Raw genomic sequence first — 26,949 nt, forward strand, 5'->3', positions numbered from 1 at the left:
ATACTTTGACAAATACACAAGGGATTTTTCAGAGATTTTTCAAGGAATCTCCTTCGCTTACGGCCATACCACCCTGAAAAAGCCCGATCTCGTCTGATCTCGGAAGCAATCCAGGGTTGGGCCTGGTCAGCACCTGTATGGGAGACCTCTTGGGAATACCAGGTGCTGTAAGCTTTTTCACTAATTTGTTATAAAATACAGTTTTTTTTTCACTTCACCACATCTTTGAACAGTTTCGTCATTGAATAATTTTAAAGCCAGGTGTTCCACACGAACTGCACACACTTGTTGGTAATAAACCTCCTTTGATTTGTCCCTAGCAATAATGTCTCAGTGCTGGCATTTTAGAGACAAGAAATGGGGTGGGAGCCGATTGTTACTTGAAAAAAGAGCAACAGTGATGAAGGCAACTGTTTAACTTAGCCTTTTAACTCCATTTGCAAGAATCTAGTCTTTGCAGTGGGCGACACAATCATACTTTGACAAATACACAAGGGATTTTTCAGAGATTTTTAAAGGTTTGTCCTTCGCTTACGGCCATACCACCCTGAAAAAGCCCAATCCCGTCTGATCTCGGAAGCAATCCAGGGTTGGGCCTGGTCAGTACCTGTATGGGACACCTCTTGGGAATACCAGGTGCTGTAAGCTTTTTCACTAATTTGTTATAAAATACAATTTTTTCACTTCACCACAGCTTTGAAAAGCTTCGTCATTGAATAATTTTAAAGCCAGGTTTTCCACACGAACAGCACACACTTGTTGGTAATAAACCTCCTTTGATTTGTCCCTAGCAATAATGTCTCAGTGCTGGCATTTTAGAGACAAGAAATGGGGTGGGAGCCAATTGTTAGAGTCTAAAGAAGAGCAACAATGATGAAGATAACTGTTTAACTTAGCCTTTTACCTCTGTATGCAAGAATCTAGTCTTTGCAGTGGGCGACACAATCATACCTTGACAAATACACAAGGGATTTTTCAGAGATTTTTCAAGGTTTTTCCATCGCTTACAGCCATACCACCCTGAAAAAGCCCGATCCCGTCTGATCTCGGAATCAATCAAGGGTTGGGCCTGGTCAGTACCTGTATGGGAGACCTCTTGGGAATACCAGGTGCTGTAAGCTTTTTCACTAATTTGTTATAAAATACAATTTTTTTCACATCACCACAGCTTTGAACAGTTTCGTCATTGAATAATTTTAAAGCCAGGTGTTCCACACGAACTGCACACACTTGTTGGTAATAAACCTCCTTTGATTTGTCCCTAGCAATAATGTCTCAGTGCTGGCATTTTAGAGACAAGAAATGGGGTGGGAGCCAATTGTTACTCAAAAAAAGAGCAACAGTGATGAAGACAACTGTTTAACTTAGCCTTTTACCTCCATATGCAAGAATCTAGTCTTTGCAGTGGGCGACACAATCATACTTTGACATATACACAAGGGATTTTTCAGAGATTTTTCAAGGTTTTTCCATGGCTTACGGCCATACCACCCTGAAAAAGCCCGATCCTGTCTGATCTCGGAATCAATCAAGGGTTGGGCCTGTTCAGTACCTGTATGGGAGACCTCTTGGCAATACCAGGTGCTGTAAGCTTTTTCACTAATTTGTTATAAAATACAGTTTTTTTCACTTCACCACATCTTTGAACAGTTTCGTCATCTAATAATTTTAAAGCCAGGTGTTCCACACGAACTGCACACACTTGTTGGTAATAAACCTCCTTTGATTTGTCCCTAGCAATAATGTCTCAGTGCTGGCATTTTAGAGACAAGAAATGGGGTGGGAGCCGATTGTTACTCGAAAAAAGAGCAACCGTGATGAAGGCAACTGTTTAACTTAGCCTTTTACCTCAATATGCAAGAATCTAGTCTTTGCAGTGGGCGACACAATCATACTTTGACAAATACACAAGGGATTTTTCAGAGATTTTTCAAGGTTTGTCCTTCGCTTACGGCCATACCACCCTGAAAAAGCCCAATCCCGTCTGATCTCGGAAGCAATCCAGGGTTGGGCCTGGTCAGTACCTGTAAGGGAGACCTCTTGGGAATACCAGGTGCTGTAAGCTTTTTCACTAATTTGTTATAAAGTAAAAATTTTTTCACTTCACCACAGCTTTGAACAGCTTCGTCATTGAATAATTGTAAAGCCAGGTGTTCCAAACAAACTGCACACACTTGTTGGTAATAAACCTCCTTTGATTTGTCCCTAGCAATAATGTCTCAGTGCTGGCATTTTAGAGACAAGAAATGGGGTGGGAGCCAATTGTTAGCATCTAAAGAAGAGCAACATGATGAAGACAACTGTTTAACTTAGCCTTTTACCTCCATATGCAAGTATCTAGTCTTTGCAGTGGGCGACACAATCATACCTTGACAAATACACAAGGGATTTTTTAAAGATTTTTCAAGGAATTTCCTTCGCTTACGTTCATACCACCCTGAAAAAGCCCGATCTCGTCTGATCTCGGAAGCAATCCAGGGTTGGGCCTGGTCAGTACCTGTATGGGAGACCTCTTGGGAATACCAGGTGCTTTATGCTTTTTCACTAATTTGTTATAAAATACAGTTTTTTTCACTTCACCACATCTTTGAACAGCTTCGTCATTGAATAATTTTAAAGCCAGGTGTTCCACACGAACTGCACACACTTGTTGGTAATAAACCTCCTTTGATTTGTCCCTAGCAATAATGTCTCAGTGCTGGCATTTTAGAGACAAGAAATGGGGTGGGAGCCAATTGTTGGAGTCTAAAGAAGAGCAACATGATGAAGACAACTGTTTAACTTAGCCTTTTACCTCCATATGCAAGAATCTAGTCTTTGCAGTGGGCGACACAATCATACTTTGACAAATACACAAGGGATTTTTCAGAGATTTTTCAAGGAATCTCCTTCGCTTACGGCCATACCACCCTGAAAAAGCCCGATCTCGTCTGATCTCGGAAGCAATCCAGGGTTGGGCCTGGTCAGCACCTGTATGGGAGACCTCTTGGGAATACCAGGTGCTGTAAGCTTTTTCACTAATTTGTTATAAAATACAGTTTTTTTTCACTTCACCACATCTTTGAACAGTTTCGTCATTGAATAATTTTAAAGCCAGGTGTTCCACACGAACTGCACACACTTGTTGGTAATAAACCTCCTTTGATTTGTCCCTAGCAATAATGTCTCAGTGCTGGCATTTTAGAGACAAGAAATGGGGTGGGAGCCGATTGTTACTTGAAAAAAGAGCAACAGTGATGAAGGCAACTGTTTAACTTAGCCTTTTACCTCCATTTGCAAGAATCTAGTCTTTGCAGTGGGCGACACAATCATACTTTGACAAATACACAAGGGATTTTTCAGAGATCTTTCAAGGTTTTTCCACCGCTTACGGCCATACCACCCTGAAAAAGCCAGATCCCGTCTGATCTCGAAAGCAATCCAGGGTTCGGCCTGGTCAGTACCTGTATGGGAGACCTCTTGGGAATACCAGGTGCTGTAAGCTTTTTCACTAATTTGTTATAAAATACAGTTTTTTTCACTTCACCACATCTTTGAACAGCTTCGTCATTGAATAATTTTAAAGCCAGGTGTCCCACACGAACTGCACACACTTGTTGGTAATAAACCTCCTTTGATTTGTCCCTAGCAATAATGTCGCAGTGCTGGCATTTTAGAGACAATAAATGGGGTGGGAGCCGATTGTTACTCGAAAAAAGAGCAAAAGTGATGAAGACAACTGTTTAACTTAGCCTTTTACCTCCATATGCAAGAATCTAGTCTTTGCAGTGGGCGACACAATCATACTTTGACAAATACACAAGGGATTTTTAAGAGAGTTTTCAATGTTTGTCCTTCGCTTATAGTTCAAACCACCCTGAAAAAGCCCAATCCCATCTGATCTTGGAAGCAATTCAGGGTTGGGCCTGGTCAGTACCTGTATGGGAGACCTCTTGGGATTACCAGGTGCTGTAAGCTTTTTCACTAATTTGTTATAAAATACAATTTTTTCACTTCACCACAGCTTTGAACAGCTTCGTCATTGAATAATTTTAAAGCCAGGTGTTCCACACGAACTGCACACACTTGTTGGTAATAAACCTCCTTTGATTTGTCCCTAGCAATAATGTCTCAGTGCTGGCATTTTAGAGACAAGAAATGGGGTGGGAGCCGATTGTTACTTGAAAAAAGAGCAACAGTGATGAAGGCAACTGTTTAACTTAGCCTTTTACCTCCATTTGCAAGAATCTAGTCTTTGCAGTGGGCGACACAATCATACTTTGACAAATACACAAGGGATTTTTCAGAGATTTTTAAAGGTTTGTCCTTCGCTTACGGCCATACCACCCTGAAAAAGCCCATTCCCGTCTGATCTCGGAAGCAATCCATGGTTGGGCCTGGTCATTACCTTTATGGGAGACCTCTTGGGAATACCAGGTGCTGTAAGCTTTTTCACTAATTTGTTATAAAATACAATATTTTTCACTTCACCACAGCTTTGAACAGCTTCTTCATTGAATAATTTAAAAGCCAGGTGTTCCACACGAACTGCACATACTTGTTGGTAAAAAACCTCCTTTGATTTGTCCCTAGCAATAATGTCTCAGTGCTGGCATTTTAGAGACAAGAAATGGGGTGGGAGCCAATTATTAGAGTCTAAAGAAGAGCAACAATGATGAAGACAACTGTTTAACTTAGCCTTTTACCTCTATATGCAAGAATCTAGTCTTTGCAGTGGGCGAAACAATCATACTTTGACAAATACACAAGGGATTTTTCAGAGATCTTTCAAGGTTTTTCCACCGCTTACGGCCATACCACCCTGAAAAAGCCAGATCCCGTCTGATCTCGAAAGCAATCCAGGGTTCGGCCTGGTCAGTACCTGTATGGGAGACCTCTTAGGAATACCAGGTGCTGTAAGCTTTTTCACTAATTTGTTATAAAATACAGTTTTTTTCACTTCACCACATCTTTGAACAGCTTCGTCATTGAATAATTTTAAAGCCAGGTGTTCCACACGAACTGCACACACTTGTTGGTAATAAACCTCCTTTGATTTGTCCCTAGCAATAATGTCGCAGTGCTGGCATTTTAGAGACAATAAATGGGGTGGGAGCCGATTGTTACTCGAAAAAAGAGCAAAAGTGATGAAGACAACTGTTTAACTTAGCCTTTTACCTCCATATGCAAGAATCTAGTCTTTGCAGTGGGCGACACAATCATACTTTGACAAATACACAAGGGATTTTTAAGAGAGCTTTCAATGTTTGTCCTTCGCTTATAGTTCAAACCACCCTGAAAAAGCCCAATCCCATCTGATCTTGGAAGCAATTCAGGGTTGGGCCTGGTCAGTACCTGTATGGGAGACCTCTTGGGAATACCAGGTGCTGTAAGCTTTTTCACTAATTTGTTATAAAATACAATTTTTTCACTTCACCACAGCTTTGAACAGCTTCGTCATTGAATAATTTTAAAGCCAGGTGTTCCACACGAACTGCACACACTTGTTGGTAATAAACCTCCTTTGATTTGTCCCTAGCAATAATGTCTCAGTGCTGGCATTTTAGAGACAAGAAATGGGGTGGGAGCCGATTGTTACTCGAAAAAAGAGCAACCGTGATGAAGGCAACTGTTTAACTTAGCCTTTTACCTCAATATGCAAGAATCTAGTCTTTGCAGTGGGCGACAAAATCATACTTTGACAAATACACAAGGGATTTTTCAGAGATTTTTCAAGGTTTGTCCTTCGCTTACGGCCATACCACCCTGAAAAAGCCCAATCCCGTCTGATCTCGGAAGCAATCCAGGGTTGGGCCTGGTCAGTACCTGTAAGGGAGACCTCTTGGGAATACCAGGTGCTGTAAGCTTTTTCACTAATTTGTTATAAAGTACAATTTTTTTCACTTCACCACAGCTTTGAACAGCTTCGTCATTGAATAATTGTAAAGCCAGGTGTTCCAAACAAACTGCACACACTTGTTGGTAATAAACCTCCTTTGATTTGTCCCTAGCAATAATGTCTCAGTGCTGGCATTTTAGAGACAAGAAATGGGGTGGGAGCCAATTGTTAGCGTCTAAAGAAGAGCAACATGATGAAGACAACTGTTTAACTTAGCCTTTTACCTCCATATGCAAGTATCTAGTCTTTGCAGTGGGCGACACAATCATACCTTGACAAATACACAAGGGATTTTTTAAAGATTTTTCAAGGAATTTCCTTCGCTTACGTTCATACCACCCTGAAAAAGCCCGATCTCGTCTGATCTCGGAAGCAATCCAGGGTTGGGCCTGGTCAGTACCTGTATGGGAGACCTCTTGGGAATACAAGGTGCTTTATGCTTTTTCACTAATTTGTTATAAAATACAGTTTTTTTCACTTCACCACATCTTTGAACAGCTTCGTCATTGAATAATTTTAAAGCCAGGTGTTCCACACGAACTGCACACACTTGTTGGTAATAAACCTCCTTTGATTTGTCCCTAGCAATAATGTCTCAGTGCTGGCATTTTAGAGACAAGAAATGGGGTGGGAGCCAATTGTTGGAGTCTAAAGAAGAGCAACATGATGAAGACAACTGTTTAACTTAGCCTTTTACCTCCATATGCAAGAATCTAGTCTTTGCAGTGGGCGACACAATCATACCTTGACAAATACACAAGGGATTTTTCAGAGATTTTTCAAGGAATCTCCTTCGCTTACGGCCATACCACCCTGAAAAAGCCAGATCTCGTCTGATCTCGGAAGCAATCCAGGGTTGGGCCTGGTCAGCACCTGTATGGGAGACCTCTAGGGAATACCAGGTGCTGTAAGCTTTTTCACTAATTTGTTATAAAATACAGTTTTTTTTCACTTCACCACATCTTTGAACAGTTTCGTCATTGAATAATTTTAAAGCCAGGTGTTCCACACGAACTGCACACACTTGTTGGTAATAAACCTCCTTTGATTTGTCCCTAGCAATAATGTCGCAGTGCTGGAATTTTAGAGACAAGAAATGGGGTGGGAGCCGATTGTTACTTGAAAAAAGAGCAACAGTGATGAAGGCAACTGTTTAACTTAGCCTTTTACCTCCATTTGCAAGAATCTAGTCTTTGCAGTGGGCGACACAATCATACTTTGACAAATACACAAGGGATTTTTCAGAGATTTTTAAAGGTTTTTCCTTCGCTTACGGCCATACCACCCTGAAAAAGCCCATTCCCGTCTGATCTCGGAAGCAATCCATGGTTGGGCCTGGTCATTACCTTTATGGGAGACCTCTTGGGAATACCAGGTGCTGTAAGCTTTTTCACTAATTTGTTATAAAATACAATATTTTTCACTTCACCACAGCTTTGAACAGCTTCTTCATTGAATAATTTAAAAGCCAGGTGTTCCACACGAACTGCACATACTTGTTGGTAAAAAACCTCCTTTGATTTGTCCCTAGCAATAATGTCTCAGTGCTGGCATTTTAGAGACAAGAAATGGGGTGGGAGCCAATTATTAGAGTCTAAAGAAGAGCAACAATGATGAAGACAACTGTTTAACTTAGCCTTTTACCTCTATATGCAAGAATCTAGTCTTTGCAGTGGGCGAAACAATCATACTTTGACAAATACACAAGGGATTTTTCAGAGATCTTTCAAGGTTTTTCCACCGCTTACGGCCATACCACCCTGAAAAAGCCAGATCCCGTCTGATCTCGGAAGCAATCCAGGGTTTGTCCTGGTCAGTACCTGTATGGGAGACCTCTTGGGAATACCAGGTGCTGTAAGCTTTTTCACTAATTTGTTATGAAATACAGTTTTTTTCACTTCACCACATCTTTGAACAGCTTCGTCATTGAATAATTTTAAAGCCAGGTGTTCCACACGAACTGCACACACTTGTTGGTAATAAACCTCCTTTGATTTGTCCCTAGCAATAATGTCGCAGTGCTGGCATTTTAGAGACAATAAATGGGGTGGGAGCCGATTGTTACTCGAAAAAAGAGCAACAGTGATGAAGACAACTGTTTAACTTACCCTTTTACCTCCATATGCAAGAATCTAGTCTTTGCAGTGGGCGACACAATCATACTTTGACAAATACACAAGGGATTTTTAAGAGAGTTTTCAATGTTTGTCCTTCGCTTATAGTTCATACCACCCTGAAAAAGCCCAATCCCATCTGATCTTGGAAGCAATCCAGGGTTGGGCCTGGTCAGTACCTGTATGGCAGACCTCTTGGGAATACCAGGTGCTGTAAGCTTTTTCACTAATTTGTTATAAAATACAATTTTTTTCACTTCACCACAGCTTTGAACAGCTTCGTCATTGAATAATTTTAAAGCCAGGTGTTCCACACGAACTGCACACACTTGTTGGTAATTAACCTCCTTTGATTTGTCCCTAGCAATAATGTCTCAGTGCTGGCATTTTAGAGACAAGAAATGGGGTGGGAGCCAATTGTTAGAGTCTAAAGAAGAGCAACAATTATGAAGACAACTGTTTAACTTAGCCTTTTACCTCTATATGCAAGAATCTAGTCTTTGCAGTGGGTGACACAATCATACCTTGACAAATACACAAGGGATTTTTCAGAGATTTTTCAAGGTTTTTCCATCGCTTACAGCCATACCACCTTGAAAAAGCCCAATCCCGTCTGATCTCGGATGCAATCCAGGGTTGGGCCTGGTCAGTACTTGTATGGGAGACCTCTTGGGAATACCAGGTGCTGTAAGCTTTTTCATTAATTTGTTATAAAATACAGTTTTTTTTTCACTTCACCACATCTTTGAACAGCTTCGTCATTGAATAATTTTAAAGCCAGGTGTTCCACACGAACTGCACACACTTGTTGGTAATAAACCTCCTTTGATTTGTCCCTAGCAATAATGTCTCAGTGCTGGCATTTTAGAGACGAGAAATGGGGTGGGAGCCGATTGTTACTCGAAAAAAGAGCAACAGTGATGAAGACCACTGTTTAACTTAGCCTTTTACCTCCATATGCAAGAATCTAGTCTTTGCAGTGGGCGACACAATCATACTTTGACAAATTCACAAGGGATTTTTCAGAGATTTTTCAAGGTTGTCCTTCACTTACGGCCATACCACCCTGAAAAAGCCCAATCCCGTCTGATCTCGGAAGCAATCCAGGGTTGGGCCTGGTCAGTACCTGTATGGGAGACCTCTTGGGAATACCAGGTGCTGTAAGCTTTTTCACTAATTTGTTATAAAATAAAAAAATTTTCACTTCACCACAGCTTTGAACAGCTTCGTCATTGAATAATTTTAAAGCCAGGTGTTCCACACGAACTGCACACACTTGTTGGTAATAAACCTCCTTTGATTTGTCCCTAGCAATAATGTCTCAGTGCTGGCATTTTAGAGACAAGAAATGGGGTGGGAGCCGATTGTTACTCGAAAAAAGAGCAACAGTGATGAAGACAACTGTTTAACTTAGCCTTTTACCTCCACATGCAAGAATCTAGTCTTTGCAGTGGGCGACACAATCATACTTTGACAAATACACAAGGGATTTTTCAGATATTTTTCAAGGTTTGTCCTTCGCTTACGGTTCATACCACCCTGAAAAAGCCCAATCCCGTCTGACCTCGGAAGCAATCTAGGGTTGGGCCTGGTCAGTACCTGTATGGGAGACCTCTTGGGAATACCAGGTGCTGTAAGCTTTTTTCACTAATTTGTTATAAAATAAAAAATTTTTCACTTCACCACAGCTTTGAACAGCTTCGTCATTGAATAATTTTAAAGCCAGGTGTTCCACACGAACTGCACACACTTGTTGGTAATAAACCTCCTTTGATTTGTCCGTAGCAATAATGTCTCAGTGCTGGCATTTTAGAGACAAGAAATGGGGTGGGAGCCGATTGTTACTCGAAAAAAGAGCAACAGTGATGAAGACAACTGTTTAACTTAGCCTTTTACCTCCATATGCAAGAATCTAGTCTTTGCAGTGGGCGACACAATCATACTTTGACAAATACACAAGGGACTTTTCAGAGATTTTTCAAGGTGTGTCCTTTGCTTACGGTCATACCACCATGAAAAAGCCCGATCCCGTCTGATCTCGGAAGCAATCCAGGTTTGGGCCTGGTCAGTACCTGTATGGGAGACCTCTTTGGATTACCAGGTGCTGTAAGCTTTTTCACTAATTTGTTATAAAATACAGTTTTTTTCACTTCACCACATCTTTGAACAGCTTCGTCATTGAATAATTTTAAAGCCAGGTGTTCCACACGAACTGCACACACTTGTTGGTAATAAACCTCCTTTGATTTGTCCCTAGCAATAATGTCTCAGTGCTGGCATTTTAGAGACAAGAAATGGGGTGGGAGACGATTGTTACTCGGAAAAAGAGCAAAAGTGATGAAGACAACTGTTTAACTTAGCCTTTTACCTCCATATGCAAGAATCTAGTCTTTGCAGTGGGCGACACAATCATACTTTGACATATACACAAGGGATTTTTCAGAGATTTTTCAAGGTGTTTTCTTCACTTACGGCCATACCACCCTGAAAAAGCCCGATCCCGTCTGATCTCGGAAGCAATCCAGGGTTGGGCCTGGTCAGTACCTGTATGGGAGACCTCTTGGGAATACCAGGTGCTATAATCTTTTTCACTAATTTGTTATAAAATACATTTTTTTTCACTTCACCACAGCTTTGAACAGCTTCGTCATTGAATAATTTTAAAGCCAGGTGTTCCACACGAACTGCACACACTTGTTGGTAATAAACCTCCTTTGATTTGTCCCTAGCAATAATGTGTCAGTGCTGGCATTTTAGAGACAAGAAATGGGGTGGGAGCCAATTGTTAGAGTCTAAAGAAGAGCAACAATGATGAAGACAACTGTTTAACTTAGCCTTTTACCTCTATGTGCAAGAATCTAGTCTTTGCAGTGAGCGACACAATCATACCTTGAGAAATACACAAGGGATTTTTCAGAGATTTTTCAAGGTTTTTCCTTCGCTTACAGCCATACCACCCTGAAAAAGCCCGATCCCCTCTGATCTCGGAATCAATCCAGGGTTGGGCCTGGTCAGTACCTGTATGGGAGACATCTTGGGAATACCAGGTGCTGCAAGCTTTTTCACTAATTTGTTATAAAATACAGTTTTTTTCACTTCACTACATCTTTGAACAGCTTCGTCATTGAATAATTTTAAAGCCAGGTGTTCCACACAAACTGCACACACTTGTTGGTAATAAACCTCCTTTGATTTGTCCCTAGCAATAATGTCTCAGTGCTGGCATTTTAGAGACAAGAAATGGGGTGGGAGCCGATTGTTACTCGAAAAAATAGCAACAGTGATGAAGACAACTGTTTAACTTAGCCTTTTACCTCCATATGCAAGAATCTAGTCTTTGCAGTGGGCGACACAATCATACTTTGACATATACACAAGGGATTTTTCAGAGATTTTTCAAGGTGTGTTTTTTGCTTACGGCCATACCACCCAGAAAAAGCCCGATCCCGTCTGATCTCGGAAGCAATCCAGGGTTGGGCCTGGTCAGTACCTGTATGGGAGACCTCTTGGGAATACCTGGTGCTGTAAGCTTTTTCACTAATTTGTTATAAAATACAGTTTTTTTCACTTCACCACATCTTTGAACAGCTTCGTCATGGAATAATTTTAAAGCCAGGTGTTCCACACGAACTGCACACACTTGTTGGTAATAAACCTCCTTTTATTTGTCCCTAGCAATAATGTCTCAGTGCTGGCATTTTAGAGACAAGAAATGGGGTGGGAGCCGATTGTTACTCGAAAAAATAGCAACAGTGATGAAGACAACTGTTTAACTTAGCCTTTTACCTCCATATGCAAGAATCTAGTCTTTGCAGTGGCCGACACAATCATACTTTGACATATACACAAGGGATTTTTCAGAGATTTTTCAAGGTGTGTTTTTTGCTTACGGCCATACCACCCTGAAAAAGCCCGATCCCGTCTGATCTCGGAAGCAATCCAGGGTTGGGCCTGGTCAGTACCTGTATGGGAGACCTCTTGGGAATACCAGGTGCTGTAAGCTTTTTCACTAATTTGTTATAAAATACAGTTTTTTTCACTTCACCACATCTTTGAACAGCTTCGTCATGGAATAATTTTAAAGCCAGGTGTTCCACACGAACTGCACACACTTGTTGGTAATAAACCTCCTTTGATTTGTCCCTAGCAATAATGTCTCAGTGCTGGCATTTTAGAGACAAGAAATGGGGTGGGAGCCGATTGTTACTCGAAAAAAGAGCAACAGTGATGAAGACAACTGTTTAACTTAGCCTTTTACCTCCATATGCAAGAATCTAGTCTTTGCAGTGGGCGACACAATCATACTTTGACATATACACAAGGGATGTTTCAGAGATTTTTCAAGGTGTGTCATTCCCTTACGGCCATACCACCCTGAAAAAGCCCGATCCCGTCTGATCCCGGAAGCAATCCAGGGTTGGGCCTGGTCAGTACCAGTATGGGAGACCTCTTGGGAATACCAGGTGCTGTAAGCTTTTTCACTAATTTGTTATAAAATACAGTTTTTTTCACTTCACCACAGCTTTGAACAGCTTCGTCATTGAATAATTTTAAAGCCAGGTGTTCCACACGAACTGCACACACTTGTTGGTAATAAACCTCCTTTGATTTGTCCCTAGCAATAATGTCTCAGTGCTGGCATTTTAGAGACAAGAAATGGGGTGGGAGCCGATTGTTACTCGAAAAAAGAGCAACAGTGATGAAGACAACTGTTTAACTTAGACTTTTACCTCCATATGCAAGAATCTAGTCTTTGCAGTGGGCGACACAATCATACTTTGACATATACACAAGGGATGTTTCAGAGATTTTTCAAGGTGTGTCATTCGCTTACGGCCATACCACCCTGAAAAAGCCCGATCCCGTCTGATCTCGGAAGCAATCCAGGGTTGGGCCTGGTCAGTACCTGTATGGGAGACCTCTTGGGAATACCAGGTGCTGTAAGCTTTTTCACTAATTTGTTATAAAATACAGTTTTTTTCACTTCACCACAGCTTTGAACAGCTTCGTCATTGAATAATTTTAAAGCCAGGTGTTCCACACGAACTGCACACACTTGTTGGTAATAAACCTCCTTTGATTTGTCCCTAGCAATAATGTCTCAGTGCTGGCATTTTAGAGACAAGAAATGGGGTGGGAGCCGATTGTTACTCGAAAAAAGAGCAACAGTGATGAAGACAACTGTTTAACTTAGCCTTTTACCTCCATATGCAAGAATCTAGTCTTTGCAGTGGGCGACACAATCATACTTTGACATATACACAAGGGATTTTTCAGAGATTTTTCAAGGTGTTTTCTTCGCTTACGGCCATACCACCCTGAAAAAGACCGATCCCGTCTGATATCGGAAGCAATCCAGGGTTGGGCCTGGTCAGTACCTGTATGGGAGACCTCTTGGGAATACCAGGTGCTGTAAAATTTTTCACTAATTTGTTATAAAATACAGTTTTTTTCACTTCACCGCATCTTTGAACAGCTTCGTCATTGAATAATTTTAAAGCCAGGTGTTCCACACGAACTGCACACACTTGTTGGTAATAAACCTCCTTTGATTTGTCACTAGCAATAATGTCTCAGTGCTGGCATTTTAGAGACAAGAAATGGGGTGGGAGCCGATTGTTACTCGAAAAAAGAGCAACAGTGATGAAGACAACTGTTTAACTTAGCCTTTTACCTCTATGTGCAAGAATCTAGTCTTTGCAGTGGGCAACACAATCATACCTTGACAAATACACAAGGGATTTTTCAGAGATTTTTCAAGGTTTTTCCTTCGCTTACAGCTATACCACCCTGAAAAAGCCCGATCCCCTCTGATCTTGGAATCAATCCAGGGTTGGGCCTGGTCAGTACCTGTATGGGAGACCTCTTGGGAATACCAGGTGCTGTAAGCTTTTTCACTAATTTGTTATAAAATACAGTTTTTTTCACTTCACCACAGCTTTGAACAGGTTCGTCATTGAATAATTTTAAAGCCAGGTGTTCCACACGAACTGCACACACTTGTTGGTAATTAACCTCCTTTGATTTGTCCCTAGCAATAATGTCTCAGTGCTGGCATTTTAGAGACAAGAAATGGGGTGGGAGCCAATTGTTAGAGTCTAAAGAAGAGCAACAATGATGAAGACAACTGTTTAACTTAGCCTTTTACCTCTATATGCAAGAATCTAGTCTTTGCAGTGGGCGACACAATCATACCTTGACAAATACACAAGGGATTTTCCAGAGATGTTTCAAGGTTTTTCCTTCGCTTACAGCCATACCACCCTGAAAAAGCCCGATCCCCTCTGATCTAGTAATCAATCCAGGGTTGGGTCTGGTCAGTACCTGTATGGGAGACCTCTTGGGAATACCAGGTGCTGTAAGCTTTTTCACTAATTTGTTATAAAATACAGTTTTTTTCACTTCACCACATCTTTGAACAGCTTCGTCATTGAATAATTTTAAAGCCAGGTGTTCCACACGAACTGCACACACTTGTTGGTAATAAACCTCCTTTGATTTGTCCCTAGCAATAATGTCTCAGTGCTGGCATTTTAGAGACAAGAAATGGGGTGGGAGCCAATTGTTAGAGTCTAAAGAAGAGCAACAATGATGAAGACAACTGTTTAACTTAGCCTTTTACCTCTATATGCAAGAATCTAGTCTTTGCAGTGGGCGACACAATCATACCTTGACAAATACACAAGGGATTTTTCAGAGATTTTTCAAGGTTTTTCCTTCGCTTACAGCCATACCACCCTGAAAAAGCCCGATCCCCTCTGATCTCGGAATCAATCCAGGTTTGGGCCTGGTCAGTACCTGTATGGGAGACCTTTTGGGAATACCAGGTGCTGTAAGCTTTTTCACTAATTTGTTATAAAATACAGTTTTTTTCACTTCACCACAGCTTTGAACAGCTTCGTCATTGAATAATTTTAAAGCCAGGTGTTCCACACGAACTGCACACACTTGTTGGTAATAAACCTCCTTTGATTTGTCCCTAGCAATAATGTCTCAGTGCTGGCATTTTAGAGACAAGAAATGGGGTGGGAGCCAATTGTTAGAGTCTAAAGAAGAGCAACAATGATGAAGACAACTGTTTAACTTAGCCTTTTACCTCTATGTGCAAGAATCTAGTCTTTGCAGTGGGCGACACAATCATACCTTGACAAATACACAAGGGATTTTTCAGAGATTTTTCAAGGTTTTTCCTTCGCTTACAGCCATACCACCCTGAAAAAGCCCGATCCCCTCTGATCTCGGAATCAATCCAGGGTTGGGCCTGGTCAGTACCTGTATGGGAGACCTTTTGGGAATACCAGGTGCTGTAAGCTTTTTCACTAATTTGTTATAAAATACAGTTTTTTTCACTTCACCAGATCTTTGAACAGCTTCGTCATTGAATAATTTTAAAGCCAGGTGTTCCACACGAACTGCACACACTTGTTGGTAATAAACCTCCTTTGATTTGTCCCTAGGAATAATGTCTCAGTGCTGGCATTTTAGAGACAAGAAATGGGGTGGGAGCCGATTGTTACTCGAAAAAAGAGCAACAGTGATGAAGACAACTGTTTAACTTAGCCTTTTACCTCCATATGCAAGAATCTAGTCTTTGCAGTGGGCGACACAATCATACTTTGACATATACACAAGGGATTTTTCAGAGATTTTTCAAGGTGTGTCTTTCGCTTACGGCCATACCACCCTGAAAAACCCCGATCCCGTCTGATCTCGGAAGCTATCCAGGGTTGGGCCTGGTCAGTACCTGTATGGGAGACCTCTTGGGAATACCAGGTGCTGTAAGCTTTTTCACTAATTTGTTATAAAATACAGTTTTTTTCACTTCACCACATCTTTGAACAGCTTCGTCATTGAATAATTTTAAAGCCAGGTGTTCCACACGAACTGCACACACTTGTTGGTAATAAACCTCCTTTGATTTTTCCCTAGCAATAATGTCTCAGTGCTGGCATTTTAGAGACAAGAAATGGGGTGGGAGCCAATTGTTAGAGTCTAAAGAAGAGCAACAATGATGAAGACAACTGTTTAACTTAGCCTTTTACCTCTATGTGCAAGAATCTAGTCTTTGCAGTGGGCGACACAATCATACCTTGACAAATACACAAGGGATTTTTCAGAGATTTTTCAAGGTTTTTCCTTCGCTTACAGCCATACCACCCTGAAAAAGCCCAATCCCCTCTGATCTCGGAATCAATCCAGGGTTGGGCCTGGTCAGTACCTGTATGGGAGACCTCTTGGGAATACCAGGTGCTGTAAGCTTTTTCACTAATTTGTTATAAAATACAGTTTTTTTTCACTTCACCACATCTTTGAACAGCTTCGTCATTGAATAATTTTAAAGCCAGGTGTTCCACACGAACTGCACACACTTGTTGGTAATAAACCTCCTTTGATTTGTCCCTAGCAATAATGTCTCAGTGCTGGCATTTTAGAGACAAGAAATGGGGTGGGAGCCAATTGTTAGAGTCTAAAGAAGAGCAACAATGATGAAGACAACTGTTTAACTTAGCCTTTTACCTCTATATGCAAGAATCTAGTCTTTGCAGTGGGCGACACAATCATACCTTGACAAATACACAAGGGATTTTTCAGAGATTTTTCAAGGTTTTTCCTTCGCTTACAGCCATACCACCCTGAAAAAGCCCGATCCCCTCTCATCTCGGAATCAATCCAGGTTTGGGCCTGGTCAGTACCTGTATGGGAGACCTTTTGGGAATACCAGGTGCTGTAAAATTTTTCACTAATTTGTTATAAAATACAGTTTTTTTCACTTCACCACAGCTTTGAACAGCTTCGTCATTGAATAATTTTAAAGCCAGGTGTTCCACACGAACTGCACACACTTGTTGGTAATAAACCTCCTTTGATTTGTCCCTAGCAATAATGTCTCAGTGCTGGCATTTTAGAGACAAGAAATGGGGTGGGAGCCGATTGTTACTCGAAAAAAGAGCAACAGTGATGAAGACAACTGTTTAACTTAGCCTTTTACCTCCATATGCAAGAATCTAGTCTTTGCAGTGGGCGACACAATCATACTTTGACATATACACAAGGGATTTTTCAGAGATTTTTCAAGGTGTGTCTTTCGCTTACGGCCATACCACCCTGAAAAACCCCGATCCCGTCTGATCTCGGAAGCTATCCAGGGTTGGGCCTGGTCAGTACCTGTATGGGAGACGTCTTGGGAATACCAGGTGCTGTAAGCTTTTTCACTAATTTGTTATAAAATACAGTTTTTTTCACTTCACCACATCTTTGAACAGCTTCGTCATTGAATAATTTTAAAGCCAGGTGTTCCACACGAACTGCACACACTTGTTGGTAATAAACCTCCTTTGATTTTTCCCTAGCAATAATGTCTCAGTGCTGGCATTTTAGAGACAAGAAATGGGGTGGGAGCCAATTGTTAGAGTCTAAAGAAGAGCAACAATGATGAAGACAACTGTTTAACTTAGCCTTTTACCTCTATGTGCAAGAATCTAGTCTTTGCAGTGGGCGAAACAATCATACCTTGACAAATACACAAGGGATTTTTCAGAGATTTTTCAAGGTGTGTCCTTCGCTTACGGCCATACCACACTGAAAAAGACCGATCCCGTCTGATCTTGGAAGCAATCCAGGGTTGGGCTTGGTCAGTACCTGTATGGGAGACCTCTTGGGAATACCAGGTGCTGTAAGCTTTTTCACTAATTTGTTATAAAATACAGTTTTTTTCACTAATTTGTTATAAAATACAGTTTTTTTTCACTTCACCACATCTTTGAACAGCTTCGTCATTGAATACTTTTAAAGCCAGGTGTTCCACACGAACTGCACACACTTGTTGGTAATTAACCTCCTTTTATTTGTCCCTAGCAATAATTTCTCATTGCTGGCATTTAGAGACAAGAAATGGGGTGGGAGCCAATTGTTAGAGTCTAAAGAAGAGCAACAATGATGAAGACAACTGTTTAACTTAGCCTTTTACCTCTATATGCAAGAATCTAGTCTTTGCAGTGGGCGACACAATCATACCTTGACAAATACAGAAGGGATTTTCCAGAGATGTTTCAAGGTTTTTCCTTCACTTACAGCCATACCACCCTGAAAAAGCCTGATCCCCCCTGATCTCGGAATCAATCCAGGGTTGGGCCTGGTCAGTACCTCTATGGGAGACCTCTTGGGAATACCAGGTACTGTAAGCTTTTTCACTAATTTGTTATAAAATACAGTTTTTTTCACTTCACCACATCTTTGAACAGCTTCGTCATTGAATAATTTTAAAGCCAGGTGTTCCACACGAACTGCACACACTTGTTGGTAATAAACCTCCTTTGATTTGTCCCTAGCAATAATGTCTCAGTGCTGGCATTTTAGAGACAAGAAATGGGGTGGGAGCCAATTGTTAGAGTCTAAAGAAGAGCAACAATGATGAAGACAACTGTTTAACTTAGCCTTTTACCTCTATATGGAAGAATCTAGTCTTTGCAGTGGGCGACACAATCATACCTTGACAAATACACAAGGGATTTTTCAGAGATTTTTCAAGGTTTTTCCTTCGCTTACAGCCATACCACCCTGAAAAAGCCCGATCCCCTCTGATCTCGGAATCAATCCAGGTTTGGGCCTGGTCAGTACCTGTATGGGAGACCTTTTGGGAATACCAGGTGCTGTAAGCTTTTTCACTAATTTGTTATAAAATACAGTTTTTTTCACTTCACCACAGCTTTGAACAGCTTCGTCATTGAATAATTTTAAAGCCAGGTGTTCCACACGAACTGCACACACTTGTTGGTAATAAACCTCCTTTGATTTGTCCCTAGCAATAATGTCTCAGTGCTGGCATTTTAGAGACAAGAAATGGGGTGGGATCCAATTGTTAGAGTCTAAAGAAGAGCAACAATGATGAAGACAACTGTTTAACTTAGCCTTTTACCTCTATGTGCAAGAATCTAGTCTTTGCAGTGGGCGACACAATCATACCTTGACAAATACACAAGGGATTTTTCAGAGATTTTTCAAGGTTTTTCCTTCGCTTACAGCCATACCACCCTGAAAAAGCCCGATCCCCTCTGATCTCGGAATCAATCCAGGGTTGGGCCTGGTCAGTACCTGTATGGGAGACCTCTTGGGAATACCAGGTGCTGTAAGCTTTTTCACTAATTTGTTATAAAATACAGTTTTTTTCACTTCACCAGATCTTTGAACAGCTTCGTCATTGAATAATTTTAAAGCCAGGTGTTCCACACGAACTGCACACACTTGTTGGTAATAAACCTCCTTTGATTTGTCCCTAGGAATAATGTCTCAGTGCTGGCATTTTAGAGACAAGAAATGGGGTGGGAGCCGATTGTTACTCGAAAAAAGAGCAACAGTGATGAAGACAACTGTTTAACTTAGCCTTTTACCTCCATATGCAAGAATCTAGTCTTTGCAGTGGGCGACACAATCATACTTTGACATATACACAAGGGATTTTTCAGAGATTTTTCAAGGTGTGTCTTTCGCTTACGGCCATACCACCCTGAAAAACCCCGATCCCGTCTGATCTCGGAAGCTATCCAGGGTTGGGCCTGGTCAGTACCTGTATGGGAGACCTCTTGGGAATACCAGGTGCTGTAAGCTTTTTCACTAATTTGTTATAAAATACAGTTTTTTTCACTTCACCACATCTTTGAACAGCTTCGTCATTGAATAATTTTAAAGCCAGGTGTTCCACACGAACTGCACACACTTGTTGGTAATAAACCTCCTTTGATTTTTCCCTAGCAATAATGTCTCAGTGCTGGCATTTTAGAGACAAGAAATGGGGTGGGAGCCAATTGTTAGAGTCTAAAGAAGAGCAACAATGATGAAGACAACTGTTTAACTTAGCCTTTTACCTCTATGTGCAAGAATCTAGTCTTTGCAGTGGGCGAAACAATCATACCTTGACAAATACACAAGGGATTTTTCAGAGATTTTTCAAGGTTTTTCCTTCGCTTACAGCCATACCACCCTGAAAAAGCCCGATCCCCTCTGATCTCGGAATCAATCCAGGGTTGGGCCTGGTCAGTACCTGTATGGGAGACCTCTTGGGAATACCAGGTGCTGTAAGCTTTTTCACTAATTTGTTATAAAATACAGTTTTTTTCACTTCACCACATCTTTGAACAGCTTCGTCATTGAATAATTTTAAAGCCAGGTGTTCCACACGAACTGCACACACTTGTTGGTAATTAACCTCCTTTGATTTGTCCCTAGCAATAATGTCTCAGTGCTGGCATTTTAGAGACAAGAAATGGGGTGGGAGCCAATTGTTAGAGTCTAAAGAAGAGCAACAATGATGAAGACAACTGTTTAACTTAGCCTTTTACCTCTATATGCAAGAATCTAGTCTTTGCAGTGGGCGACACAATCATACCTTGACAAATACACAAGGGATTTTTCAGAGATTTTTCAAGGTTTTTCCTTCGCTTACAGCCATACCACCCTGAAAAAGCCCGATCCCCTCTGATCTCGGAATCAATCCAGGTTTGGGCCTGGTCAGTACCTGTATGGGAGACCTTTTGGGAATACCAGGTGCTGTAAGCTTTTTCACTAATTTGTTATAAAATACAGTTTTTTTCACTTCACCACAGCTTTGAACAGCTTCGTCATTGAATAATTTTAAAGCCAGGTGTTCCACACGAACTGCACACACTTGTTGGTAATAAACCTCCTTTGATTTGTCCCTAGCAATAATGTCTCAGTGCTGGCATTTTAGAGACAAGAAATGGGGTGGGAGCCAATTGTTAGAGTCTAAAGAAGAGCAACAATGATGAAGACAACTGTTTAACTTAGCCTTTTACCTGTTGTGCAAGAATCTAGTCTTTGCAGTGGGCGACACAATCATACCTTGACAAATACACAAGGGATTTTTCAGAGATTTTTCAAGGTTTTTCCTATGCTTACAGCCATACCACCCTGAAAAAGCCCGATCCCCTCTCATCTCGGAATCAATCCAGGGTTGGGCCTGGTCAGTACCTGTATGGGAGACCTCTTGGGAATACCAGGTGCTGTAAGCTTTTTCACTAATTTGTTATAAAATACAGTTTTTTTTCACTTCACCACATCTTTGAACAGCTTTGTCATTGAATAATTTTAAAGCCAGGTGTTCCACACGAACTGCACACACTTGTTGGTAATAAACCTCCTTTGATTTGTCCCTAGCAATAATGTCTCAGTGCTGGCATTTTAGAGACAAGAAATGGGGTGGGAGCCGATTGTTACTCGAAAAAATAGCAACAGTGATGAAGACAAGTGTTTAACTTAGCCTTTTACCTCCATATGCAAGAATCTAGTCTTTGCAGTGGGCGACTCAATCATACTTTGACATTTACACAAGGGATTTTTCAGAGATTTTTCAAGGTGTGTCCTTCGCTTACGGCCATACCACCCTGAAAAAGACCGATCCCGTCTGATCTTGGAAGCAATCCAGGGTTGGGCTTGGTCAGTACCTGTATGGGAGACCTCTTGGGAATACCAGGTGCTGCAAGCTTTTTCACTAATTTGTTATAAAATACAGTTTTTTTCACTTCACCACATCTTTGAACAGCTTCGTCATTGAATAATTTTAAAGCCAGGTGTTCCACACGAACTGCACACACTTGTTGGTAATTAACCTCCTTTGATTTGTCCCTAGCAATAATGTCTCAGTGCTGGCATTTAGAGACAAGAAATGGGGTGGGAGCCAATTGTTAGAGTCTAAAGAAGAGCAACAATGATGAAGACAACTGTTTAACTTAGCCTTTTACCTCTATATGCAAGAATCTAGTCTTTGCAGTGGGCGACACAATCATACCTTGACAAATACACAAGGGATTTTCCAGAGATGTTTCAAGGTTTTTCCTTTGCTTACAGCCATACCACCCTGAAAAAGCCCGATCCCCTCTGATCTCGGAATCAATCCAGGGTTGGGCCTGGTCAGTACCTGTATGGGGGACCTCTTGGGAATACCAGGTGCTGTAAGCTTTTTCACTAATTTGTTATAAAATACAGTTTTTTTCACTTCACCACATCTTTGAACAGCTTCGTCATTGAATAATTTTAAAGCCAGGTGTTCCACACGAACTGCACACACTTGTTGGTAATAAACCTCCTTTGATTTGTCCCTAGCAATAATGTCTCAGTGCTGGCATTTTAGAGACAAGAAATGGGGTGGGAGCCGATTGTTACTCGAAAAAAAAGCAACAGTGATGAATACAACTGTTTAACTTAGCCTTTTACCTCCATATGCAAGAATCTAGTCTTTGCAGTGGGCGACACAATCATACTTTGACATATACACAAGGGATTTTTCAGAGATTTTTCAAGGTGTGTTCTTCGCTTACGGCCATACCACCCTGAAAAAGCCCGATCCCGTCTGATCTCGGAAGCAATCCAGGGTTGGGCCTGGTCAGTACCTGTATGGGAGACCTCTTGGGAATACCAGGTGCTGTAAGCTTTTTCACTAATTTGTTATAAAATACAGTTTTTTTCACTTCACCATAGCTTTGAACAGCTTCGTCATTGAATAATTTTAAAGCCAGGTGTTCCACACGAACTGCACACACTTGTTGGTAATAAACCTCCTTTCATTTGTCCCTAGCAATAATGTCTCAGTGCTGGCATTTTAGAGACAAGAAATGGGGTGGGAGCCAATTGTTAGAGTCTAAAGAAGAGCAACAATGATGAAGACAACTGTTTAACTTAGCCTTTTACCTCTATGTGCAAGAATCTAGTCTTTGCAGTGGGCGACACAATCATACCTTGACAAATACACAAGGGATTTTTCAGAGATTTTTCAAGGTTTTTCCTTCGCTTACAGCCATACCACCCTGAAAAAGCCCGATCCCCTCTCATCTCGGAATCAATCCAGGGTTGGGCCTGGTCAGTACCTGTATAGGAGACCTCTTGGGAATACCAGGTGCTGTAAGCTTTTTCACTAATTTGTTATAAAATACAGTTTTTTTCACTTCACCACATCTTTGAACAGCTTCGTCATTGAATAATTTTAAAGCCAGGTGTTCCACACGAACTGCACACACTTGTTGGTAATAAACCTCCTTTGATTTGTCCCTAGCAATAATGTCTCAGTGCTGGCATTTTAGAGACAAGAAATGGGGTGGGAGCCGATTGTTACTCGAAAAAAAAGCAACAGTGATGAAGACAACTGTTTAACTTAGCCTTTTACCTCCATATGCAAGAATCTAGTCTTTGCAGTGGGCGACACAATCATACTTTGACATATACACAAGGGATTTTTCAGAGATTTTTCAAGGTGTGTCCTTTGCTTACGGCCATACCACACTGAAAAAGACCGATCCCGTCTGATCTTGGAAGCAATCCAGGGTTGGGCTTGGTCAGTACCTGTATGGGAGACCTCTTGGGAATACCAGGTGCTGTAAGCTTTTTCACTAATTTGTTATAAAATACAGTTTTTTTCACTAATTTGTTATAAAATACAGTTTTTTTTCACTTCACCACATCTTTGAACAGCTTCGTCATTGAATAATTTTAAAGCCAGGTGTTCCACACGAACTGCACACACTTGTTGGTAATTAACCTCCTTTTATTTGTCCCTAGCAATAATGTCTCATTGCTGGCATTTAGAGACAAGAAATGGGGTGGGAGCCAATTGTTAGAGTCTAAAGAAGAGCAACAATGATGAAGACAACTGTTTAACTTAGCCTTTTACCTCTATATGCAAGAATCTAGTCTTTGCAGTGGGCGACACAATCATACCTTGACAAATACAGAAGGGATTTTCCAGAGATGTTTCAAGGTTTTTCCTTCACTTACAGCCATACCACCCTGAAAAAGCCTGATCCCCCCTGATCTCGGAATCAATCCAGGGTTGGGCCTGGTCAGTACCTGTATGGGAGACCTCTTGGGAATACCAGGTACTGTAAGCTTTTTCACTAATTTGTTATAAAATACAGTTTTTTTCACTTCACCACATCTTTGAACAGCTTCGTCATTGAATAATTTTAAAGCCAGGTGTTCCACACGAACTGCACACACTTGTTGGTAATAAACCTCCTTTGATTTGTCCCTAGCAATAATGTCTCAGTGCTGGCATTTTAGAGACAAGAAATGGGGTGGGAGCCGATTGTTACTCGAAAAAAAAGCAACAGTGATGAAGACAACTGTTTAACTTAGCCTTTTACCTCCATATGCAAGAATCTAGTCTTTGCAGTGGGCGACACAATAATACTTTGACATATACACAAGGGATTTTTCAGAGATTTTTCAAGGTGTGTCCTTCGCTTACGGCCATACCACCCTGAAAAAGCCTGATCCCGTCTGATCTCGGAAGCAATCCAGGGTTGGGCCTGGTCAGTACCTGTATGGGAGACCTCTTGGGAATACCAGGTGCTGTAAGCTTTTTCACTAATTTGTTATAAAATACAGTTTTTTTCACTTCACCATAGCTTTGAACAGCTTCGTCATTGAATAATTTTAAAGCCAGGTGTTCCACACGAACTGCACACACTTGTTGGTAATAAACCTCCTTTCATTTGTCCCTAGCAATAATGTCTCAGTGCTGGCATTTTAGAGACAAGAAATGGGGTGGGAGCCAATTGTTAGAGTCTAAAGAAGAGCAACAATGATGAAGACAACTGTTTAACTTAGCCTTTTACCTCTATGTGCAAGAATCTAGTCTTTGCAGTGGGCGACACAATCATACCTTGACAAATACACAAGGGATTTTTCAGAGATTTTTCAAGGTTTTTCCTTCGCTTACAGCCATACCACCCTGAAAAAGCCCGATCCCCTCTCATCTCGGAATCAATCCAGGGTTGGGCCTGGTCAGTACCTGTATGGGAGACCTCTTGGGAATACCAGGTGCTGTAAGCTTTTTCACTAATTTGTTATAAAATACAGTTTTTTTCACTTCACCACATCTTTGAACAGCTTCGTCATTGAATAATTTTAAAGCCAGGTGTTCCACACGAACTGCACACACTTGTTGGTAATTAACCTCCTTTTATTTGTCCCTAGCAATAATGTCTCATTGCTGGCATTTAGAGACAAGAAATGGGGTGGGAGCCAATTGTTAGAGTCTAAAGAAGAGCAACAATGATGAAGACAACTGTTTAACTTAGCCTTTTACCTCTATATGCAAGAATCTAGTCTTTGCAGTGGGCGACACAATCATACCTTGACAAATACAGAAGGGATTTTCCAGAGATGTTTCAAGGTTTTTCCTTCACTTACAGCCATACCACCCTGAAAAAGCCCGATCCCCCCTGATCTCGGAATCAATCCAGGGTTGGGCCTGGTCAGTACCTGTATGGGAGACCTCTTGGGAATACCAGGTACTGTAAGCTTTTTCACTATTTTGTTATAAAATACAGTTTTTTTCACTTCACCACATCTTTGAACAGCTTCGTCATTGAATAATTTTAAAGCCAGGTGTTCCACACGAACTGCACACACTTGTTGGTAATAAACCTCCTTTGATTTGTCCCTAGCAATAATGTCTCAGTGCTGGCATTTTAGAGACGAGAAATGGGGTGGGAGCCGATTGTTACTCGAAAAAAAAGCAACAGTGATGAAGACAACTGTTTAACTTAGCCTTTTACCTCCATATGCAAGAATCTAGTCTTTGCAGTGGCCGACACAATCATACTTTGACATATACACAAGGGATTTTTCAGAGATTTTTCAAGGTGTGTCCTTCGCTTACGGCCATACCACCCTGAAAAAGCCCGATCCCGTCTGATCTCGGAAGCAATCCAGGGTTGGGCCTGGTCAGTACCTGTATGGGAGACCTCTTGGGAATACCAGGTGCTGTAAGCTTTCTCACTCATTTGTTATAAAATACAGTTTTTTTCACTTCACCATAGCTTTGAACAGCTTCGTCATTGAATAATTTTAAAGCCAGGTGTTCCACACGAACTGCACACACTTGTTGGTAATAAACCTCCTTTCATTTGTCCCTAGCAATAATGTCTCAGTGCTGGCATTTTAGAGACAAGAAATGGGGTGGGAGCCAATTGTTAGAGTCTAAAGAAGAGCAACAATGATGAAGACAACTGTTTAACTTAGCCTTTTACCTCTATGTGCAAGAATCTAGTCTTTGCAGTGGGCGACACAATCATACCTTGACAAATACACAAGGGATTTTTCAGAGATTTTTCAAGGTTTTTCCTTCGCTTACAGCCATACCACCCTGAAAAAGCCCGATCCCCTCTCATCTCGGAATCAATCCAGGGTTGGGCCTGGTCAGTACCTGTATGGGAGACCTCTTGGGAATACCAGGTGCTGTAAGCTTTTTCACTAATTTGTTATAAAATACAGTTTTTTTCACTTCACCACATCTTTAAACAGCTTCGTCATTGAATAATTTTAAAGCCAGGTGTTCCACACGAACTGCACACACTTGTTGGTAATAAACCTCCTTTGATTTGTCCCTAGCAATAATGTCTCAGTGCTGGCATTTTAGAGACAAGAAATGGGGTGGGAGCCGATTGTTACTCGAAAAAATAGCAACAGTGATGAAGACAACTGTTTAACTTAGCCTTTTACCTCCATATGCAAGAATCTAGTCTTTGCAGTGGGCGACTCAATCATACTTTGACATTTACACAAGGGATTTTTCAGAGATTTTTCAAGGTTTTTCCTTCGCTTACAGCCATACCACCCTGAAAAAGCCCGATCCCAACTCATCTCGGAATCAATCCAGGGTTGGGCCTGGTCAGTACCTGTATGGGAGACCTCTTGGGAATACCAGGTGCTGTAAGCTTTTTCACTAATTTGTTATAAAATACAGTTTTTTTCACTTCACCACATCTTTGAACAGCTTCGTCATTGAATAATTTTAAAGCCAGGTGTTCCACACGAACTGCACACACTTGTTGGTAATAAACCTCCTTTGATTTGTCCCTAGCAATAATGTCTCAGTGCTGGCATTTTAGAGACAAGAAATGGGGTGGGAGCCGATTGTTACTCGAAAAAAAAGCAACAGTGATG

The 26,949-nt window shown here is 41.2% G+C and overlaps 12 non-coding genes and 45 pseudogenes across 12 annotated transcripts; all 57 read left to right on the plus strand.

The window, feature by feature from the left end:
* The first annotated feature begins 55 nt into the window (after positions 1–55).
* Positions 56–174, plus strand: LOC139067228 (5S ribosomal RNA; annotated as a pseudogene).
* A 355-nt stretch (positions 175–529) lies between these two features.
* On the plus strand, positions 530–648 carry LOC139067231 (5S ribosomal RNA; annotated as a pseudogene).
* A 354-nt stretch (positions 649–1,002) lies between these two features.
* Positions 1,003–1,121, plus strand: LOC139066632 (5S ribosomal RNA). Its single transcript, XR_011519536.1, has one exon. It is a non-coding gene; the product is annotated as a 5S ribosomal RNA (ribosomal RNA).
* Positions 1,122–1,474: 353 nt separating this feature from the next.
* On the plus strand, positions 1,475–1,593 carry LOC139067861 (5S ribosomal RNA; annotated as a pseudogene).
* Positions 1,594–1,946: 353 nt separating this feature from the next.
* LOC139067266 (5S ribosomal RNA) lies at positions 1,947–2,065 on the plus strand (annotated as a pseudogene).
* Positions 2,066–2,419: 354 nt separating this feature from the next.
* LOC139067892 (5S ribosomal RNA) lies at positions 2,420–2,538 on the plus strand (annotated as a pseudogene).
* A 354-nt stretch (positions 2,539–2,892) lies between these two features.
* LOC139067229 (5S ribosomal RNA) lies at positions 2,893–3,011 on the plus strand (annotated as a pseudogene).
* Positions 3,012–3,365: 354 nt separating this feature from the next.
* Positions 3,366–3,484, plus strand: LOC139067750 (5S ribosomal RNA; annotated as a pseudogene).
* A 353-nt stretch (positions 3,485–3,837) lies between these two features.
* On the plus strand, positions 3,838–3,957 carry LOC139067999 (5S ribosomal RNA; annotated as a pseudogene).
* Positions 3,958–4,309: 352 nt separating this feature from the next.
* On the plus strand, positions 4,310–4,428 carry LOC139068034 (5S ribosomal RNA; annotated as a pseudogene).
* Positions 4,429–4,783: 355 nt separating this feature from the next.
* LOC139067918 (5S ribosomal RNA) lies at positions 4,784–4,902 on the plus strand (annotated as a pseudogene).
* A 353-nt stretch (positions 4,903–5,255) lies between these two features.
* Positions 5,256–5,375, plus strand: LOC139067654 (5S ribosomal RNA; annotated as a pseudogene).
* Positions 5,376–5,727: 352 nt separating this feature from the next.
* LOC139067267 (5S ribosomal RNA) lies at positions 5,728–5,846 on the plus strand (annotated as a pseudogene).
* Positions 5,847–6,200: 354 nt separating this feature from the next.
* LOC139068082 (5S ribosomal RNA) lies at positions 6,201–6,319 on the plus strand (annotated as a pseudogene).
* A 354-nt stretch (positions 6,320–6,673) lies between these two features.
* LOC139067827 (5S ribosomal RNA) lies at positions 6,674–6,792 on the plus strand (annotated as a pseudogene).
* Positions 6,793–7,146: 354 nt separating this feature from the next.
* Positions 7,147–7,265, plus strand: LOC139068035 (5S ribosomal RNA; annotated as a pseudogene).
* A 355-nt stretch (positions 7,266–7,620) lies between these two features.
* On the plus strand, positions 7,621–7,739 carry LOC139067746 (5S ribosomal RNA; annotated as a pseudogene).
* Positions 7,740–8,092: 353 nt separating this feature from the next.
* Positions 8,093–8,212, plus strand: LOC139067745 (5S ribosomal RNA; annotated as a pseudogene).
* Positions 8,213–8,567: 355 nt separating this feature from the next.
* On the plus strand, positions 8,568–8,686 carry LOC139067457 (5S ribosomal RNA; annotated as a pseudogene).
* A 354-nt stretch (positions 8,687–9,040) lies between these two features.
* LOC139067237 (5S ribosomal RNA) lies at positions 9,041–9,159 on the plus strand (annotated as a pseudogene).
* A 353-nt stretch (positions 9,160–9,512) lies between these two features.
* LOC139067908 (5S ribosomal RNA) lies at positions 9,513–9,632 on the plus strand (annotated as a pseudogene).
* Positions 9,633–9,986: 354 nt separating this feature from the next.
* LOC139067998 (5S ribosomal RNA) lies at positions 9,987–10,105 on the plus strand (annotated as a pseudogene).
* Positions 10,106–10,458: 353 nt separating this feature from the next.
* On the plus strand, positions 10,459–10,577 carry LOC139067349 (5S ribosomal RNA; annotated as a pseudogene).
* Positions 10,578–10,932: 355 nt separating this feature from the next.
* LOC139067577 (5S ribosomal RNA) lies at positions 10,933–11,051 on the plus strand (annotated as a pseudogene).
* Positions 11,052–11,404: 353 nt separating this feature from the next.
* LOC139066740 (5S ribosomal RNA) lies at positions 11,405–11,523 on the plus strand (annotated as a pseudogene).
* Positions 11,524–11,876: 353 nt separating this feature from the next.
* Positions 11,877–11,995, plus strand: LOC139068374 (5S ribosomal RNA). Its single transcript, XR_011519973.1, has one exon. It is a non-coding gene; the product is annotated as a 5S ribosomal RNA (ribosomal RNA).
* A 353-nt stretch (positions 11,996–12,348) lies between these two features.
* On the plus strand, positions 12,349–12,467 carry LOC139067277 (5S ribosomal RNA; annotated as a pseudogene).
* A 353-nt stretch (positions 12,468–12,820) lies between these two features.
* LOC139068376 (5S ribosomal RNA) lies at positions 12,821–12,939 on the plus strand. The gene has a single exon (XR_011519975.1). It is a non-coding gene; the product is annotated as a 5S ribosomal RNA (ribosomal RNA).
* Positions 12,940–13,292: 353 nt separating this feature from the next.
* LOC139067877 (5S ribosomal RNA) lies at positions 13,293–13,411 on the plus strand (annotated as a pseudogene).
* A 353-nt stretch (positions 13,412–13,764) lies between these two features.
* LOC139066973 (5S ribosomal RNA) lies at positions 13,765–13,883 on the plus strand (annotated as a pseudogene).
* A 355-nt stretch (positions 13,884–14,238) lies between these two features.
* On the plus strand, positions 14,239–14,357 carry LOC139067871 (5S ribosomal RNA; annotated as a pseudogene).
* A 355-nt stretch (positions 14,358–14,712) lies between these two features.
* On the plus strand, positions 14,713–14,831 carry LOC139067040 (5S ribosomal RNA; annotated as a pseudogene).
* A 355-nt stretch (positions 14,832–15,186) lies between these two features.
* Positions 15,187–15,305, plus strand: LOC139066576 (5S ribosomal RNA). The gene has a single exon (XR_011519479.1). It is a non-coding gene; the product is annotated as a 5S ribosomal RNA (ribosomal RNA).
* Positions 15,306–15,658: 353 nt separating this feature from the next.
* Positions 15,659–15,777, plus strand: LOC139068360 (5S ribosomal RNA). Its single transcript, XR_011519960.1, has one exon. It is a non-coding gene; the product is annotated as a 5S ribosomal RNA (ribosomal RNA).
* A 355-nt stretch (positions 15,778–16,132) lies between these two features.
* Positions 16,133–16,251, plus strand: LOC139066985 (5S ribosomal RNA; annotated as a pseudogene).
* A 356-nt stretch (positions 16,252–16,607) lies between these two features.
* On the plus strand, positions 16,608–16,726 carry LOC139068081 (5S ribosomal RNA; annotated as a pseudogene).
* Positions 16,727–17,079: 353 nt separating this feature from the next.
* LOC139066839 (5S ribosomal RNA) lies at positions 17,080–17,198 on the plus strand (annotated as a pseudogene).
* A 355-nt stretch (positions 17,199–17,553) lies between these two features.
* LOC139067761 (5S ribosomal RNA) lies at positions 17,554–17,672 on the plus strand (annotated as a pseudogene).
* A 385-nt stretch (positions 17,673–18,057) lies between these two features.
* LOC139067737 (5S ribosomal RNA) lies at positions 18,058–18,176 on the plus strand (annotated as a pseudogene).
* Positions 18,177–18,531: 355 nt separating this feature from the next.
* LOC139067041 (5S ribosomal RNA) lies at positions 18,532–18,650 on the plus strand (annotated as a pseudogene).
* Positions 18,651–19,005: 355 nt separating this feature from the next.
* LOC139066451 (5S ribosomal RNA) lies at positions 19,006–19,124 on the plus strand. Its single transcript, XR_011519351.1, has one exon. It is a non-coding gene; the product is annotated as a 5S ribosomal RNA (ribosomal RNA).
* Positions 19,125–19,477: 353 nt separating this feature from the next.
* Positions 19,478–19,596, plus strand: LOC139068361 (5S ribosomal RNA). Its single transcript, XR_011519961.1, has one exon. It is a non-coding gene; the product is annotated as a 5S ribosomal RNA (ribosomal RNA).
* Positions 19,597–19,951: 355 nt separating this feature from the next.
* LOC139066452 (5S ribosomal RNA) lies at positions 19,952–20,070 on the plus strand. Its single transcript, XR_011519352.1, has one exon. It is a non-coding gene; the product is annotated as a 5S ribosomal RNA (ribosomal RNA).
* A 355-nt stretch (positions 20,071–20,425) lies between these two features.
* LOC139067042 (5S ribosomal RNA) lies at positions 20,426–20,544 on the plus strand (annotated as a pseudogene).
* A 354-nt stretch (positions 20,545–20,898) lies between these two features.
* LOC139067316 (5S ribosomal RNA) lies at positions 20,899–21,017 on the plus strand (annotated as a pseudogene).
* A 354-nt stretch (positions 21,018–21,371) lies between these two features.
* On the plus strand, positions 21,372–21,490 carry LOC139067760 (5S ribosomal RNA; annotated as a pseudogene).
* Positions 21,491–21,844: 354 nt separating this feature from the next.
* LOC139066551 (5S ribosomal RNA) lies at positions 21,845–21,963 on the plus strand. The gene has a single exon (XR_011519453.1). It is a non-coding gene; the product is annotated as a 5S ribosomal RNA (ribosomal RNA).
* A 353-nt stretch (positions 21,964–22,316) lies between these two features.
* LOC139068377 (5S ribosomal RNA) lies at positions 22,317–22,435 on the plus strand. Its single transcript, XR_011519976.1, has one exon. It is a non-coding gene; the product is annotated as a 5S ribosomal RNA (ribosomal RNA).
* Positions 22,436–22,790: 355 nt separating this feature from the next.
* Positions 22,791–22,909, plus strand: LOC139067700 (5S ribosomal RNA; annotated as a pseudogene).
* Positions 22,910–23,262: 353 nt separating this feature from the next.
* LOC139067762 (5S ribosomal RNA) lies at positions 23,263–23,381 on the plus strand (annotated as a pseudogene).
* Positions 23,382–23,766: 385 nt separating this feature from the next.
* On the plus strand, positions 23,767–23,885 carry LOC139067673 (5S ribosomal RNA; annotated as a pseudogene).
* A 353-nt stretch (positions 23,886–24,238) lies between these two features.
* On the plus strand, positions 24,239–24,357 carry LOC139066622 (5S ribosomal RNA). The gene has a single exon (XR_011519525.1). It is a non-coding gene; the product is annotated as a 5S ribosomal RNA (ribosomal RNA).
* A 355-nt stretch (positions 24,358–24,712) lies between these two features.
* On the plus strand, positions 24,713–24,831 carry LOC139067317 (5S ribosomal RNA; annotated as a pseudogene).
* Positions 24,832–25,185: 354 nt separating this feature from the next.
* Positions 25,186–25,304, plus strand: LOC139067447 (5S ribosomal RNA; annotated as a pseudogene).
* Positions 25,305–25,657: 353 nt separating this feature from the next.
* On the plus strand, positions 25,658–25,776 carry LOC139068378 (5S ribosomal RNA). Its single transcript, XR_011519977.1, has one exon. It is a non-coding gene; the product is annotated as a 5S ribosomal RNA (ribosomal RNA).
* A 355-nt stretch (positions 25,777–26,131) lies between these two features.
* On the plus strand, positions 26,132–26,250 carry LOC139067318 (5S ribosomal RNA; annotated as a pseudogene).
* A 353-nt stretch (positions 26,251–26,603) lies between these two features.
* Positions 26,604–26,722, plus strand: LOC139067360 (5S ribosomal RNA; annotated as a pseudogene).
* Positions 26,723–26,949: the final 227 nt, after the last annotated feature.

The sequence above is a fragment of the Nothobranchius furzeri genome, chromosome 2 (genome assembly GCF_043380555.1).
Source record: "Nothobranchius furzeri strain GRZ-AD chromosome 2, NfurGRZ-RIMD1, whole genome shotgun sequence".
Taxonomy (NCBI): Eukaryota; Metazoa; Chordata; class Actinopteri; order Cyprinodontiformes; family Nothobranchiidae; genus Nothobranchius; species Nothobranchius furzeri.